Source organism: Lissotriton helveticus, chromosome 11, assembly GCF_964261635.1.
Source record: "Lissotriton helveticus chromosome 11, aLisHel1.1, whole genome shotgun sequence".
Taxonomy (NCBI): domain Eukaryota; kingdom Metazoa; phylum Chordata; class Amphibia; order Caudata; family Salamandridae; genus Lissotriton; species Lissotriton helveticus.
Window position 1 is genome coordinate 539,965,207 of NC_136072.1, and position 17,631 is coordinate 539,982,837.

Genomic DNA, 17,631 nt, shown 5'->3' on the forward strand with positions numbered 1-17,631 from the left:
CGGGCCATCTCTTCACGCCGGGCCCGCTCCAGCACGGTCGATCGCCATTTTACGAGTGGGCGAACCCTTGTCGGGTGAGTGGAGCGTTGGGGGTGCCGCTGGTTGCCTCCACCTGGGGAGGCGGGAGAGGCTCGTTCGCGCCGCCTCTCCCTCCCAGCGCACCCCACGCCGTTTTTCTCGACGCTAATATACATGAAGGCCGGACCAGGCGATGAGAGGGGGGGGGGGTCGGAGGCATAGGCAAGACATCCCCCCCCCGGTGGCCTGCAAGGCGCCGCTTCAGGGCCGAACGGGGAGCTCATACCAAGCCGTGGCTGGACCAGGAGATGCGAGGGGGGGGTCGGTGGCATGAGCAAGACATCCCCCCCGTGTTGTCGCAGCCATTATTGAAGAAAGAAGAGGGGACGCCTGGATCCCGTCGGCCTCAGCTCCTCTTTTGGCCCACCTTACTCGACGACCTCCGGCCGACGGCTGGCAGCAGGACCCGCCCTACACGTGCCGAAGATCTCATCTTCCGGATGGGCGTAGCCGCGAACCTGTTGCACTTCGGGAGTTTCCAGAATGGGGGTAGGTATCTGTTGACTTGTATCTGTCTCATGTTACCGTTATTGGGGCGTGGCAGGCGGTGGGACAGACATGTTTGGAGCAGTGAGGGGTGGCGAAGCCTGGTTGCCTTGTGGCTGCCGTGATGTCAAGCTTGGCTTCTCTCACCATTTTCATGTTTCTTATTACGGACTTATTTCTTAACGTTTCTTATTTCTAGCGAAATCATGTGTTTCGTCGTGAGCTATTTCTAACGTTTTCTTATTTGTAGCGAAATCAAAAAACTCGTCAAAGGGGGGCAGAATATTTCTATTCTTCCCTGTTTGTAGACAGAGAATATCTCAAAGAGCAATAATCGATAAAAATCGATAACAAACAATCAGTGGGGAGAAAAATAGGCATGACGGATTACAATGGGGGACAAACGTCTGCATTACCTATCCTTTACTATTTGCAAAGAGAGAGGAACGTTCCTATTCTTCGCTGTTTGCAAATAGAAAATGTCTCAAAGAGAACCAATACTTCAAGTACAATCAATCAATCAATCAGATGGATAAAGCCATCCTACCAATCGGACGTAAAGACGTCCTACTTAACCTTACCCGGACCGGACGGTGTGGGCAATTCTTCGCCTTCCTTTTTCCAGCGCCCAATCGTTCTCTTTCTCCATGTTTTACCGCAGCATTCCTGTGGGATTCCAGTCAGGACAGTAGGTCACTTGAGAGAGGTCCGTTCGGAATCGGTGAAGTTCATTCAATCGGCAGCCGGACGAGGGCCCTCTCAAGGCAGGTATACTCCAATCGTTTAGATGTTCACCCCATCGTCTGGACCTCTCTTACCGGACCTTATGTCGCTGATGGCCCCCGCGTTGGGGCGCCAATTGTGGAAAAGTCAGCCCATAACACACCTAATGCCCAGGCTGCTGGCGCAGGACGCCTCTTAGTTCCCATCTTGAACAATTACAAAACAAAAAGAGACGGGCGCTGGAAGCAGGAAAACAAGAATAGAGTTTTATTTCTCATGAGGAGAGCCTGTCATTTCGGACACCCGCATGGTGTCTACAGGGTGTGCTCTCTCCTCCCTACCCACCACACACACCCCAGTTTCTCTGAGGCTTCGTCTTTTATACACATGTTTATGATGCACAAACATTCCTTATTACAATAAAGACGCTTTGAAGTAGGAAAAGGCATGCATGGAATCCCAGCTTCAGGCCTATTCCCATACCAGTCGCTCAAATGTCATCCTCCCCTCCTGAATGTAACAAGAGATTGTGATCTCTCAGCCGGACATTCCTACCGGACACGAGGGCAGGAGGGGATGATCAGATCAAAGGTTGGGCAGGCGATAAGATCGGGCACGTTGGTTGGTGTATCACGGTTTTGTTATGCTGGGCAGGGAAAAGGGGGATGTACATCCACGAGGCTTGGTCTTAGGACCTGGGACCGGGTCGAGAGGCCAAGTGCAGCCGGGGGGGGGGGGTTGTCAGCTGAGGGGAAGGGTGTTCTTGGGAGGAAATGGGGGGGGGGGTGTGGGTCAAGCAGGAGTGCTACTTCTAGAGCAGGGTCACGCAGAGGGAGAGGATCTTATGGCCGATGCATGAGCAGTGCGCGCGGGGAGGGGTGCCGGGGGTTTAACAAACGGGCAGAGAGGCCATGGTGTCTAAAATTGCTGTCGTGTACGTGTGTGCATGGGTCTATGCTGGCGGGATAACACAGTCAGTGTTTAGTGATATCCGTTCTGCTTACAACAAGGGGTACAGTGAACACAAATGAACGCCGCTTATGTACATATACATTGCCATTTTCAATACCCCTAGAACCAGTAGTAAACCCAGCATGTACAGCAAGGCGATCTCCTCCCCGATTCATAGCGTAGCAAGTGTTTCCGATCAAGTGTGTCTCTTGCAATAGCACTACATCAGGGGAGAGGCGTCTCAACACTACCCCACGTTTTATCCTGTCCCCCAACCCGTTAACATTCCAACACAGAATTTTCAACCCCCTATCCCCCATCCCAGAAGTGGACGCAGACCCCACCCCATAACGAACACATCACTCAGATCAAGCAGTAAAACAATACGTTGCCTTGAAAAAAATGAAACACATCCAAATTCCCCCCCACCCCCCAACAGAAGCCCGTTACAACACCCCCCTCCCTGCACCCCTGCATTAGACTCAAAAGCCACCCCAACTTGCAGTGTGCCTGTCGCCCTGCCATTAAACTAATCTACAAAAAGAAACCCGGAGGAGGAAAGAGTCCCACTCCCCCCGCCACCCCTGGGTATCCCACCATGAGTCACGCAAATATAAAAGTCAGCAAACCACAGCTGCATATTAAGCACAAAGTTCGGTAATTGGAAATCACTTCTCACTCCTGCTCCGACGGGCCACCTTCAGCTCCACCAGAATGTTCCGTGCAATCGCGTCGTAGGCAATGTGTCAAGCCAGTCACTCACTCTCTCAGGGCGGTCAAAGAAAAACGTCTGATCCTCATATTGAACACGGAGCCGTGTTGGGAAAAGCATTGCATATTTCATATCCATGTCCCTCAGTCGTCGCTTCACCCTGCAGGATAGCGTCTCTGTCTCTGAAGTTGAAAATTCTGGCGATGATCGGCCGCGGAGGTGCACCCTGCTTCGGCTTCCTACCCGGCACTCTGTGCGCACGTTCCACCGCAAAGAATTTACTCAGGCCTTTGGGGGCGAGGTGATTTAGGATGAGGTCCTCCACTAGGAGATCTGCAGCGGGTTCTTCCGATTTTTCAGGGACCCCAATAATACGTACGTTGTTGCGTCTGGCCCGACTCTCAAAGTCCTCCAGCCGATGAGCAAAGAGATCATTGGACGCACGTAAATTACGAACCTCTGTCTGTAGGTCGGACACATCAGTCGTGAGGCTGGAGGTCTTCAAATCTAAGGATTTGACCTTCTCGTTAGTCTTTGATAAGTCCACTCTGATCAAATTGACGTCGATTGCCACAGTGTCAAGCTTAAGGACAAGAGCCTCATATTGCTTGCCTATGGAAGTCTTCATACCAGCAATGGGGCCCATGACATCCTGTAGAGTTAACTCGGCCAACGCGGTAGGGCCCCCACTTGCCTCTTCCAGAGTCTTACTCGCGCCACCGGGGGACTCCTTGGGGTGGGTATAACGATCCATAACATTCGATTGAATAGTACCCCCCCGGTGAATGGTCTTGGCTTTTCATTTTTCGCTATTGGGTCTGCCCGCCATATTGGGCAAGGTGCCCCAGAGGGGCCTTTGAGACCTGGTAAAAATGGCACAACACGATTCACCCACCGGAATCTCCAAAAGCGAATTTCAGCAGTAATATCGAAGCGACCATAAACACGCAGCCGTTGGCACACGATGAATTCACGGGGTCCGGCTGCAGCTCGGTCCACCAGATCAGTCTCGAGATAGGATGAGGCCAAAGACCCAAAAACGAAACCGAAAGTGAACTCCAAGGCTGTGATCAGAGCCCCGCAGGCCGTTGTTGTTCAACTACCGCCTGGGCACCATAACAACTCGAGCCCCGGGTGACTCCGTGGGGCAGGCCACAAAAGTTCAAAGTGTCGTAGTTGCGGTTCCCGGAGTCCAAACCGATTTTTGAAAACAGCTATTACATCAGCTGGGTTGCGTCTTCAATAACCTGTCTTCGTAATCAGGATATGATTCAGGATAGATGCGGGAGGTGGCGAGGGTCTCGGGAGCCCTGTGCTCACGCGGCCATCTCGGATGCGCGCGAAGCTCCTCCCCACTCCCAAAATTGTACTGTTGGTGGTAAATACCAACATCTCAAATAATCTTTTTTGAATAGCCATTGAATTTTTCTAATGGCAAATACATGTGCAGCAACTCTTTTACCTGTTTTTTCACTAACAATGTATTCTATACGTTTTCAAATAAAGCATGTACTTCAAAATTCATTAAAATTAGCCAGTCCCAATAAGTGATAAAAAGCTATTTGCCCAGGATTTGTCAGCCCTGCTTTCATCCTGAGCTATCTTCTGTGTGCAGCGGGCACAGAGCGCACAAAGAATAAAGGCTACGCTGTTTGGGAGGAAGCTGCTTGCCATACTGGTTGTCACGGCCTGCCGCTTCTTGCCGTTGTGTCTCTTACCTTACTTTCGGTTTCCCTCGCGACGTCTTCCGTCAGCTCCTCTTGTCAAGCTAGATTCTATTACCGGAGGCTTCTGATTTTGCTTCTCTTTCTATTTATTTGCTACTCACAGCAGCCAATGAAAATGTTTTGTTATGCAAATAAACTACATTTCCCATGATGCATATCTTGTACATCACATCCTGTAAGACCCTATAAGAGCCACCATAACCGGAACTGATCCTCTTTCTTTGCTGCTCACGTAGAGTTAAGTCACTTTCACTTTTACTGCATTCCTTATTGAGATTGCGAGTGTTTCTGTACATTGTTTATGGAATTGGATTATGTGATTGATGGTCGCGCGTTCAGCTTACGCGCTAAATTGCCTTATTAATTGCTTTGTTTTTGCCCGTTCGGTTGCGATGTGCTTTACGCTCCCACTGGGAGCTTAGAACTATTCTGATTGTTTTTGGCCCACTCGGGCAGTGTCTAATTGACTCCCGCTGGGAGCGCCGGTACCACACTGCCATTGGGCAGTGTTTTCTACTTTATTGTGTGCGCTTTCCCTCGCGCGTCAGCTCCTGGCCCCCTAATGTGCCAGTGCAGATAATTTGGAGAGCTTGTTCGGTCCGACATGCGTAGCCAAATTGGGCTACGGTAGGATTTGGGCTACGCACATCGTGCATACCCTAATTAGCCCTGAAGCTTCGTTTTTCGGTGATTTCTCATATGGAGCAGACCTATTTACGTCTGATTAGGCTGAAATAATCATCTGGCCCCTGGAGTGAGCACACACTCCCTGTATTCATTATTTGGCTCTCTTTACACCCTGTGGGCTGCAATAATTGTGTATACAGCATTGGGTGAGGATCTAGGTACCTGGTGTTTTATAGTGTGCTTGGGTTGGCTCCCCCTTACTCCTCTATTAATCAACATATCTTAAGCTCTACAAGATACGAAGTATGGACGACTGGGTCAGATTTGAAGATGATCCCTATCAGGGAAAGTTTCCATACCTTCCTTGGAGGACAACATCGTTGAGGCTCTGAACACTTCGGTCCAAGACTCTTTCAACCGGGCCATTGAGAAAGCAGTTCCTGCGACTGTGCAGCAAGCATTAGCGGCTGCATTAAAACCTATTACAAAGCAACTTGAGAGGTTTGCTAAGTGACATGGTTTGTCGGAACCAGTGGGACCCCAAAAGGAGGAGACGGCTGGTGTCCCTAACGACGGGTCTTGGCCTCGCGCTAGCGCCCTAGCTGGACTACCCAAAGCTTCTACTCCAAATAACAGGGGCAGTAAGGCTAAGCGTCAAGAGCGCATTGACACAGATACAGACACTGACACCACACGAACATCCCTCGATGAGGAGTGCCCTCCCAAGAAAAAGTCACGAAAGATGAAGAACATAGAACATGACCTCTCCCAAGGTTTAAACAGCCCCTTCACTTTCAATCCCGCAGACATTGTACACCCTAGGTCGTCGGATTGGGCACCTGCTCTGGAGGTTGCTGTCTACCTACACGATAACCTTCGCAAAAGTTTCGATAAGGATGTGCGCAACAGGTTGCGTTCTGAGTGCCCTAGGCCCGATTTCCCGATAAAGTTGCGGAAACCCCAGACATCGACGCAAGCCTCCTTACCTTCCTGAAAAAGTTCACTAAGGAACCTAAAAAGGGAATCAATCGTGCTGGATGTGGTTGCCAGCACAAACTCCTGGATGTGGCGGGACCACTAGCCCGTGGATCCCTATGGACTGGCGGGTTGGACCCAAAGTGTAATTTGTTTTTTGGTAAATGCTAACTGTGCTTTCTCCATGGAGAGACGCAAATCTCTCCTTATGAGGATGGACTCTAATCTTACTGAGTTGGCTCAGGCGGAACCGGGTCCCCTAGAAGAGATGAATCTATTTGGAGAGCGTTTCGTGAAAGACGTCTCCAAATATGTAGGCACATTCACGTCACTAGACAAGGCCCAAACTGGCATCAAGCGTGTCTTTCAAGCTGGCCTATTTAACCGGGCCGGGTGAGGCCGAGGACGCTCGCCAGGCCGACAGTTCCATCAAGGTCCTCAACGAGGAGATTAAGGACGTAGTCGCGGAGAATGGGACTCCACTCGCGGTGGAACATTCTACCCACCAGACAGCGTTTCAGCAAGAGACGCTTCCACAGAGGCGGACATCGTGGAGGATTCCAAGCTCCAGAGTCTGCAGGTGAGTGTTATGACAAATTTCTGTTACCTTTGGGGGTCGCACTCAATTTTTCACACGCAATTGGGCGCTGATTTCACAGGATGCATAGATTTTGCAGACTATCTAGGGTTTTGAGCTCGAATTTTACCAGACTCCATTCCAAGTCACTCACCCCAGGAAGCTCTCTTTTTCCCAACTAGAGTGCGATTTTGTAGATGCAGAACTCGAACACTTTCTGTGGAAACACGCTATTGCCTATTGCCATGATGGTCCTCACCGTTTCTGCAGCAATATCTTCTTAGTGCAGAAGAAAGGAGGCAGTCACAGGCTGGTTTTAAATCGAAGGGAGTTCAACCAGTTCATGGCCTACAAACATTTCAAGATGGGGGTATCCATCTTTTAGCGGATTTACTGAAAAAAGGAGACTGGATGGTCAGGTTGGATCTCAAAGATGCCTATCTGTCAATCCCTATTTTTCCTCCCCACTGTTGGTTTCTGCAGTTTTGATGGCGGAACCCGTGGTTGGAATACTTGGTCCTTCCTTTCGGGCTTTCCTCAGCGCCGTGGTGTTACACCAAGGTGCTGAAACCAGTGATAGCTCATTTACAAGAGCAGGGAGTCTGCATGATAGTGTATCTGGACTTGTCATGGTCCAGACTCCAGCCCTAGCTGCGCAGCACTTCAACCTGACCATGTCTATGCTTATAAATTTGGGGTTGTGATCAACGAACCCAAATTGGCTCTGTCCCCCTCTCAGTCTGTAGATTTTCTTGTGTTTGTCATAAATTCGCAGACAGCCCAACTATGTCTTCCTCGGTCGAAATTAAGGGACATCAAGAAGGAACTCAACACTCTGTTGTCCAAGCAGACAGTCTCCCTGCGGACAATTGCCAGGATTGTGAGCCTGCTGGCATCCTCCATTCAGGTGACATTCCCAGGGCCTCTCAATTATCGAGCCCTACAGAGGTTAAAGATTCAGCACCTTCAAAAACGCTTAGCCTACACGGACCTAGTTCCCCTTTCCCAAGAAGTGCGAGAAGAGATTCAGTGGTGGCTGGCCCACGTTGATGAGTGGAACGGCAGAGCTATCTTCGGCTCTGTGGTGAGGACACCGACTCCATCCCACCGCCCGAGGAGTCCGAGAACTTCAACATGGCCACGTGTGTTCCACTAACAGGAAGTAGTGGTGCCGATCTAGACTTTCTCCCCCACAGCGCCGGAAGCAGGGACCTGGAGGAGGAACAAAAGGCAGAGACGGAGGAACGAGAGTCGGGCAAGTCACGGGAAGCTGGAGAGACGGAAGAAGACGAGGAAGGCGCCCCCGAGTCCAGCAGAACCGAGGGAACCCCAAAGGGACATCGTAGAAGACAACCCCGAACTGGCCGACCAGCAGAAGGAGGAGACGAGCACACGAATAACGCCAAAAGGACCGGCTCTCCTGGAAGGGACAAGGAGACAGGTTCTCCTTACACCACGGCCCTGGAGGGTCGTGGCGCCAGGCAAGTTACAGCCGCATGTACATTCTCTTTCAAGGGGTGGTGGGTGGGTCTGAGTGCCACATCGAGAGCAGCACATTAAATCTCCCTCACGTAGGCACTGCACTTTAAGGACACTGGTGGTGAAGCACAGCCCTTTTCCCCCATCTTAGCACTATAAAAAGAATAGCTGATTTAAAGCGGTTTTGTTTCTTTTCTTTGCATTCCTTACCCTGTCCCTGCACTCGGAGACAAACTGTCAGAGAGGAGACTGATCGGGACCCCGACATAAGAAGAGAAGGACCCCAGAGAAAGCCCAGACGTTTATGGAGAGAAAGACCTTGAGTACATTGGATTTGTTTTTGTCCCTCATTCACCTGTGATATCTGGAGACTCTCTGTTGGTAAAAAAACAAAATAAAATAACTCATCCATACCAAAATCTAGTGTCACAACCTCATCTGGGTAAAATGGCATAGGAGGTAAAGGACCTCCCTTAGGGGCAAAAACACAACAGGCTCCCAGCCAGAAGAGGTTATAGAGTCAGACGCCAGCCATTGGGGCTGGGAAGTGCGTTGCGGAGATATCTCCACAGGGGGACGGTGGTCCCTGCAGGAGCTCGAGCTTCATATCAACTGTCTCGAACTATTGGCGGGGTCGTTTGCGATCCGGACACTCTCTCCCAAGCAGGTTGCATCCTTCTGTGAATGGACAATATCTCAGCAGTGAGGTATATAAACAAGTTGGGAGGCAATGTGTTTGTCGTTACTAGCAGAGATAGCGAAGGGCTTCTGGCATTACTGCCTGAGTCAGCAGATTTCGGTCATAGCGGAATACCTTCCGGGACAATCCAACGTAGTAGCGGATTGGAACTCACGATACCTCAAGGATTACAGCAACTGGCAACTCCAGCCCCTGATATTCAGTTGGTTTCAAGCTTTGTGGGGCAGGTGCGAGATAGATCTCTTTGTGTCCAGACTGAATTGTCAACTGCAGACGTTTTTCAGCTGGAGACTGGTTCCGATAGCGAGAGCGACGGATGCGTTTTCTCAGGACTGGTCCAGAGGTCTGAACTATGCCTTTCCCCCCTTCATCTTGATTCCGAGGGTGACCACTCACGTAACTCGGCAGCGGGTGGAGATTATTCTGATAACTCCACTGTGGAAGTCGCAGCCCTGGTTCCCAATACTATTGGAGATGAGCTGTGACTTCCCCAGGGGGATTCCATGGTCCTCGACCATGCACCAGGGCCCTCATGGAGAGGTGCATCCAATGGTAGTGTCGAGACAGTTGTCCCTGATGGCCTGGAGGCTTTCAGGCAACAGTGGGAAATGCCAGGATTTTAGGACAAGGCTGCAGGCTTCATTAACCAGGCCTGGGCCCCTTCTACCCGGAAGCGATATTCTTCAGCCTGGAAGGGCTGGGTTCGTTGGTGTGTGGAACAACATGTGGATCCCGTGGGGGCCGAGTTATCCCATGTTGTGAATTTCTTATCGGAGAAAGCTTCAGACGGTTTGGCATATCGTTCTGTTAACAATTTTAGGTACGCCATTTCCGCTGGTCATTCCCAAATAGATGGCAAGCCTGTGGGCATGCATCCTGTTATTTGTAAGCTGTTGAAGGGTATCCGAGTGGCGAAACCTCCCAAGCCCAAGTATTCTTCTTTGTGGGATGTATCTTTAGTTCTTTCCTTATTTGACAGATGGCCAGATAATAATTTGTTAACTAGGAAACAACTATCGTCTAAACTAGCCATGTTGCTATGTCTCTCTGCCTGCCGACGCTCATCAGACGTCAAGGCTCTGGATATTACAGGTAGAGTATTTACTCCGGAAGGAGTTTCCTTTAATATTACTGCCAGAACTAGAACTTTCTCAAGAAGTATTGATTATCATGCCTTTCCTGCTAATGCCAGGTTATGTGTAGTTCAATGTCTTAGAGCATATGAAGATTGTACTAGGTCCATACGACCTGATGGTTCAGCTCAATTGTTGATTGTGTTACAAAAACCCTATACGCCTGTGTCTGCGGCTACTATAGCCAGATGGTAAAAATCAGTCATGCAAGAAGCGGGTATTGATACCCAGGTATTTGGGGCACACTCGGTTTGTGGTGCCATGGCCTCTAAAACATTCATGTTGGGTTCTACCATCCAAGATATCATGAGGTCTGCCGACTGGTCTTCAGAATCTACATTTAAACAATATTATTATAATCCGGTGGGTGATATAGCCTCAGTTGTATTTGATAAGCTTTAAACTAGCATAATCAGACGCCTCTGGTCCTGTAATAGAATAAAAAATTAGCTAGCATTCGCGCCAAGAATTTTCAATTCTATTAGGACACGGGGCGAGGATTATCCCACCCGGTTATATTACAATGTTTGTAATGTTTGCCCACTGTATGTATTTATATTCTGTTTAAGCAGAAGTTACAGGTTTTTTCCTGTGTTTCATTCCTTTCAGGTTCTGAGAAGAAGATGGAATAGGAGTGCTTCTGGTTAAGAAGACATTACTTCCAATTGGTTTGGTTCTTCCACATTGGAGGATGTTATTTTGGACTTAGTTACTGTTATTGGACTTTAATGTTTGAGCAAAGAAAGAGGATCGGTTCTGGTTATGGTGGCTCTTTTAGGGTCATACAGGTTGTGATGTACAAGATATGCATCATGGGAAATGTAGTGTATTTGCATAACAAAACATTTTCATTGGCTGCTGTGAGTAGCAAATAAAGAGAAAGAGAAGCATAATCCTCGCCTCCATGCCCTTCATGGAATTGAAAATTCTTGGCGCGAATGCTAGCTAATTTTTTAGTCCATCTTGGTTCTTCAGTGGCAGCTTCCTTGGGGAGGATGCTCCTTCGCTCTTGCCTCAATCCTAGAAATTCCCTCACCCACGTTCGAGGAAAGAAAGAAAACAAACAAAGAATCAAAGCCGCTTCTGATCTTCTCTGGGTAAAGCACTAGCGTGCTTTTGCATGCATAATCAAAGACTGCAAATCACAACTATGCTTATCTTACTCTGGCTTATACTGCACGCTACTGTGGGTTCAGAAGGAAACATATGGGTTTCTTATCTGTAGGAAAAACAAAGATACAAACATTACAACAGATTATTAAGGATTGGATCCGTGCATAATACCCCATTGAACTTTAAGCAAAACTACTTGGTTTCTAAGGCTTAACCATTTTGTTGATGCTTGTGTTTTTTCTTATTGAGATGGCTGAGTATTACGTGCGTGATTTAATGCACTGAACCTGTGTTATATATTGTTCTTTTTCTTTTCATCTTCTCAGCCATACGGTTAAGCCTAAATTGTGAAGGCATAACAAATGCGAGAGGTATGCTGTATTGATGTACTCCTAATCATTTAGGAAGTTCTATGGTGACCTTTAATTCCAACACACCAGTCATTTTTCTCTTATCTTTAGATGTGTGGCATTGCCAGTTGACCTTGCTATCTCTACACTACGACCGAAGAGGGAATTTATACAGGTATTAAGACATTTACTGGTATATACTTATAAGAGGTGGAAGGGATACACTTATAGGTATTTACTCTGATGCTTTTTTCATTTCTTTTATAACAGGGAGAGCCATAGTTGGGTCCTCCTAGACACATCTCCGGTAGCGTAGTTTTCAGTTCAATTTCTTTTTTTCCTTTTCCCCTCCCCTCTTGCATCATGGCCTTCTCTCACTCCCACAGAAAATCCAGGTGAGATTCTGACAGAACTACACAATTTAGTGAAACAGGGATGCAGCCATTCCTGCACAGGTCTCTGATTGCTGAACTTGGTTCTTAAAGTCGAGGCGAAGAACACATTGTATGGAGTGTGTATGGCAGAGAGGTTATAGCTGTTAACTTGGCATCTCACTGTAGACTTGGAGAAACATATTTTGCCAGTTGTCTGTTCACAGATACAGTCTGCCAACAAGACATCCCTTTATGCCACTTTGTTTTCCTCCATCTTAACATAGCCCTTCTGACTGCCTATGAAGATGTGAATCTAAATGATTCCCAGAGTGTTTATGTGGTTTTGCAAAGCCTGCATGTATCTTAAAACAGACTTCATTAATATCGCAGACAATAGTTGCTATATTAGCTATTTAACACTTTGTTATTGTGAAAGTAAGCGATACAAAAGGGGATGATGGACGGAGCGTTGGAGCAAATCAAACACTCATGGTGGATTTAGGCCCAGATCTCTGTACTGGGGTGAATGTATGACATTGTTTTGCATTCTGTCCATCACCTGTTGTTTTTGCTATTGTGAAAGTAAGGCCATATTGATTGAATCATGGGATTAAGACTGTTTGGTTCCACTAAAAATCATAACATAAAATCTTTATTAGTTAATGGGCATAATAAAGAAACACTATTTTTAAATGTTAAACCCTGGATTGAGCTTTGACTTTTATTGTATGTGATAATGAGTGTGCTAGTGTATTTGATGCCAACCTTCATAGCACCTCCCTTATATTTGGCTTTGTCAGCATACCCATTTCCACCCATGGATGGCCAAGTAAGCTAGAATCATGGGTAACAACTGAACAGCTAGGACCCTGAATTTACTTAAGCAACTTGGGTAAACATGCATCCTTACTTTTGGCACTGCTAGGTGGTTTATACAACCATTAGAGACAGTAGAAAAGTGACCACTGTTTCTCCTGCACATGTGGGTTAGCAGAGTTGCTCTGTCTGACCTATACCTTTGATTTAAAAAAGCTTGATGTAGGAGGCTGGCTTAGTATATGGTGCTCGCTTATGTAAGTGTAGCACCCTGCAATAATCCAGACAACCCGTACCATGATTTTAGTGGCCTTAGACATCCTTAGAAAGCTTTTTAAGTGGTAGCTTTGGAGAGCAGCCTTCAGGCTTAGTCCAGAAGGAGTGTAAAGCAGCTTGTTTTTCCAACACTTAATCTGATGGTATGAATTAAGTGAAAAAGAACCAAACAGTGTAGTTATTGAAAAATAGGTATTTATTATTAACAGTCACTAACACATTACAGTATCTCCCACCCGGAGATACAAACACAATACACACAATACTTTTTCAATAGAAAACATAAATAGCACAGAATACACTGTGGTCTCCAGGGGGAGACCAAACCAAATACTAAAATAGAGGAATGCGAACCATGACTTAAGTCTAGAATGACCCAGAAGATGTAGAAGAGTTGGGGACCATAGGAGCCACCCAAGGTGAGTATCTAGGAACCCCAAGGAGGCTGTGTGCAGTGTGGGAACACAACCGCGTACTCGGTGGAAGTCTATGAGTAAGTCGCTGTTGCAATTTTAAAGAAGAAGAACCCTTCTCAGTGGACCCTGAAGACACCCCATGGAAGATAGAAGGTTGGAGAGTCACCCCACCCGTGGATACCCAGGAACCAGGATACCTACACCACGGAAGCCAGGTGCATGGGTGCGAAGTGACGTCAGAAATTGCCGTAGACCACAATGGAGGACTTCAGGAAGATGCCGCTGACGAGGAAGGTGAAAATGTCCAGTGGAACTTAAACGTGGATTCAAGATGAGAGGTATCTGCAAGCAGAGGGGACAGAGTATATGGCACTGAGGAGTGACCAGAAGGCATGGAAGAAGAATCCCCACCGATGTTAGGAATGCAGGAGAGTTTACTGTGCCCTTGAAGTTTCAGCTGCACAGACCAGGCGATGCTGAGGAAGACCAGGAGCCATTCATGAGCTGTTCCACGTTGGATGTCGATAGCCAAGGGGTTAGTGTCCAGCACGGGCACCAAAAAGCCTTGGCAGCGGCAAGAGACAGAGTTGTTGAAAAAGGTGCAGTGTCGGGACCAGCAAGGTCCAAGTGACTCACCACATGCAGGTAAGTCAGAGCAGGCCGAGCAAGCAGGGGAGCCCACTGGAATCGAAGAAAATCCTCAAGTGGACCCACAGGCCAAAGGCACAGGAGTCGCAAGAGGATCTCGAGCAGCTCACCAAAGGAAGAAGCCCCATGAAACAAGGGATGTGGTGCAGGCAAAGATCTTGGTGGCAGGAAATGCTTGAGACTGGAGCTTCTAGAGGCCCGAAGATCTCTGGACGAGAGAGTCAACAGGCCTTGGCAACGGCAAGTCGACACGGTGCACAGGGGTACTGCTCCAGCGGTTCCGACAAGGGATACTGGCCTCCAAATTGCTAGGAAGACAGTGCAGGCCTCGAAGGAGTTGCAGAACAACCACCTGTGTTGCTGGACCGTTCGGAGTCCGTAGGAGCTCAGGAACAGCAGACCGGTCAGCTTCATTACGATGCCTGCAGATGCAGGGAAGTGACTCCTTCACTCCAAGCAAGATTCCTTCGGGTGTCTTGGATGTCCACAGGTCTGGTGAAGAACCTGTATGGAGCACGGACACAAACTTGCAGGAAGACGAGACCAGTAGCAGCAGGAGTTTTCCCAGTTGCAGTCTTGGTTCCCCAAAGCTAAGTCCAGTGATGTCCAGAATGCCCACACCGTCAAAGTTGAAGTGGTATTAGGTCTGAATCTTGTCCCATGACCAATCTAAGGAACCACCCACAGGTAAGCCCTTAAGTACCCTAGGAAAAGGGTTGGAACTACTCAGGGGTCCCTCCCAGAGGAGGGGTTGGACAGGGGGAGGATATTCCCATGTCCTTTGTCCAGTTTTGGGCCAGACTGGGAGCCAAAGACTCCCTGAACTGGTTTGAACTGGAGTATGGAAGGACGGCACCATATGTGCCCTTCAAGCAGTCTTAGTGATGCTGGCAAGCGCCCTCACCCTGTCCCAATACACTAAGTCCTATCTGGGAGTGATGATCCAGCAGCCGCCATACTGCTTGATGCCGAAAAGGCGTTCGATTCCTGGGAGCGGCCTTTTTTTCTTGACGAAATGCAACAGATGGGTATACCCATAGGCTTTTTAAGTCTCATTGCACTACTATATACCTCCCCTACAGCCAGGCTCCGATTAAATGATACCCTATCTGCGCAGTTCCGACTCTCTCGGGGGCACCTGGCAGGGCTGTCCCTTATCCCCACTTCTCTTCATCATTGCATTAGACCCATTAGTTCGTCATTTGCAGGAAAAACACTTACACAGGAACCTCCAATTCAACATGGGCCCGTTGCTTGTCTCCCTATACGCGAACGACGTGGTCTTATATGTTCAACACCCGCAGGAGAATCTCGAACCGCTAATCAGGGGGGCCTCTGGGGCCTAGGAATAAACTTGGGCAAATTGGAAATATTTTTACACGGGCCACCATCAGGTGGGATTACCCCTTCCCCTTGACATGGTGCGAGTACTCCACCAGATATCTGGACATACAGTTACACAGAGAAAAAGATCAGATTATATTGCTTAATTACAGCCCGCACTCAATACCTTAGAACAACAGGTTGAGCGCTGGATAAAATTGCCCCTGTCATTAGCTGGTAAGGCAGCACTCATTAAAATGGTAGTTCTTCCCAAATTCCTGTACTTGTTCCATAATATCCCTATCCCACTCCCCAACAGGTTTTTAGGTTTCGCCTCGCCGAAAGCTTTTGTTTACATGTATGGGGCTTCGTCCTGCCTCTCTGTCCCATTGGCTAGCTCCATAAATGGAGGCTAGCCATTGGAACAGAGATGCATCACTCATTCCCCGAGCAGATTCGTGGGCGTTCCCGCGATTTTTACTCATCCTGCTCCCTTGCTATCGTCATGAGGCGGTGGGCGGTGTTTTAAAAAAAAAAAATTTAAAGCATTGTTTTTGCCATTTTGGAAGTGTTGTTTGTAGGGGTAGGTTGCGCGATGTCCCTCTGTCCGTTCCCGCCCCCCCTCCCGTGTCCGTGAGCCCGTTCCTGCCCCCCCTCCCGCTGTCCGTGAGCCCGTTCCAGCCCCCCCCCCCCCGCTGTCCGTGAGCCCGTTCCTGCCCCCCCCCTCCCGCTGTTCAATTTGATGGGAGGTTCAACAAAGGCAGCGCGCTGTTTCTCTGAAATGCTGTGCATTTTGTGATGCCCTTGTGGTAGCTGCAGCTGTTGTTCAGTTGGCGAGTGGGCCATGGCAGCACTGTTTGCTCCCCACTTCACCACCACGAGTTAGTCGGCGATCCAGCCTACGGGTATCTTATCTCCCCCTCCCCGTGGCCCGATGCGGCCGCTATTTACACCGGTTATGCGGAAGTCTGTCCCTTCACTGTGGCCTGAGTTCCTGGACTCCGTTTCTCCCCTTGGGGTGCGTTCCGCTCTGGGCAGAGAGAGAGCGGCACCCCTCGCGCCACTGAGGGTCCATCCAGTGTGCATTTCATTTCTACCGAACATCTTTTGCGGGGGCTTCACCAGCTTTGGGTTTCTCAGGGCACTCTGTCCCACCTGGTCTTGCAGCTGGCCGCTGCCTTGGTGGAGCAGCCTTTCCAGGGCCGGTCGTCACAATCAGTCTTCTGTGGTCCCCTCCATTCAGCCGCCGTAGCCAAGGCGCTGTTACAACATACCAGGCCCTCCTTGCTCAAATTATGTGCTTCAAATTGCGTTTCCCCCACGGATCATGTCAGATTATTTACGGGGCTGCGGGAGCTCAAGCAGGCGTGTCCGCCATCCTCAATGTCCAAACCATGCCCCCAGATACTTCCGCTTCTAAACATCAGGAGAGGTTTTCTGATGCATCATCTTATTTGCATTAGCAGGATGAATGTATGGAATTCGCTATTCTGTGTGGTTTGCCAGTTTGTTTCATGTTCTTTGACTAGATGTACTGGCAGTTTTTACTTTGGGCACTGAGAAACTACCTTTTAGCCTCCCAATGTATTTACTATAATACCAAAACATGGTGAAAGTTTAGCTAAACCAAATGGACCTACCTTGAAAGTACGACCACACTAACTTGAAACAGGAAATGCACTGTTGGCATACAAATTAAATGTCATCCAGTGGCTGAAGTGCATTAAAAAAGTATGGGACCTGTGATGCTGCGTGCAGTGGGGGCATGGTGAGTGGCCATGGAGACTTGCCCAAGGGCGCGGCTACAAAAAACAAGATATTCTGTAACTTTTCTCGTCTTTCACCCTCAGGTAAGTACATATAAAATAACCCACACCTTAAATGAAAATTAAATGGAAGTTATGTTAATCAGTTGGAAATGCACTATCGTTCTTTATGAAACCTCTATTAGTTAATAATTAATAGTGATTTGTGTATGTTTAGTGCTACAAAGTCCCAGTCTGCGACAGAAAGTATATGGACATAACAAAATTGTTTCCAAAATATAGATTTTAGTAATACTCAGACTGTACGTAGTGCAATTTGTTTATGACTGTCTTTTAGTGTTCAGTTTGTGAAATTCTCCCAAGAAGGAAGCACTGTTAGCA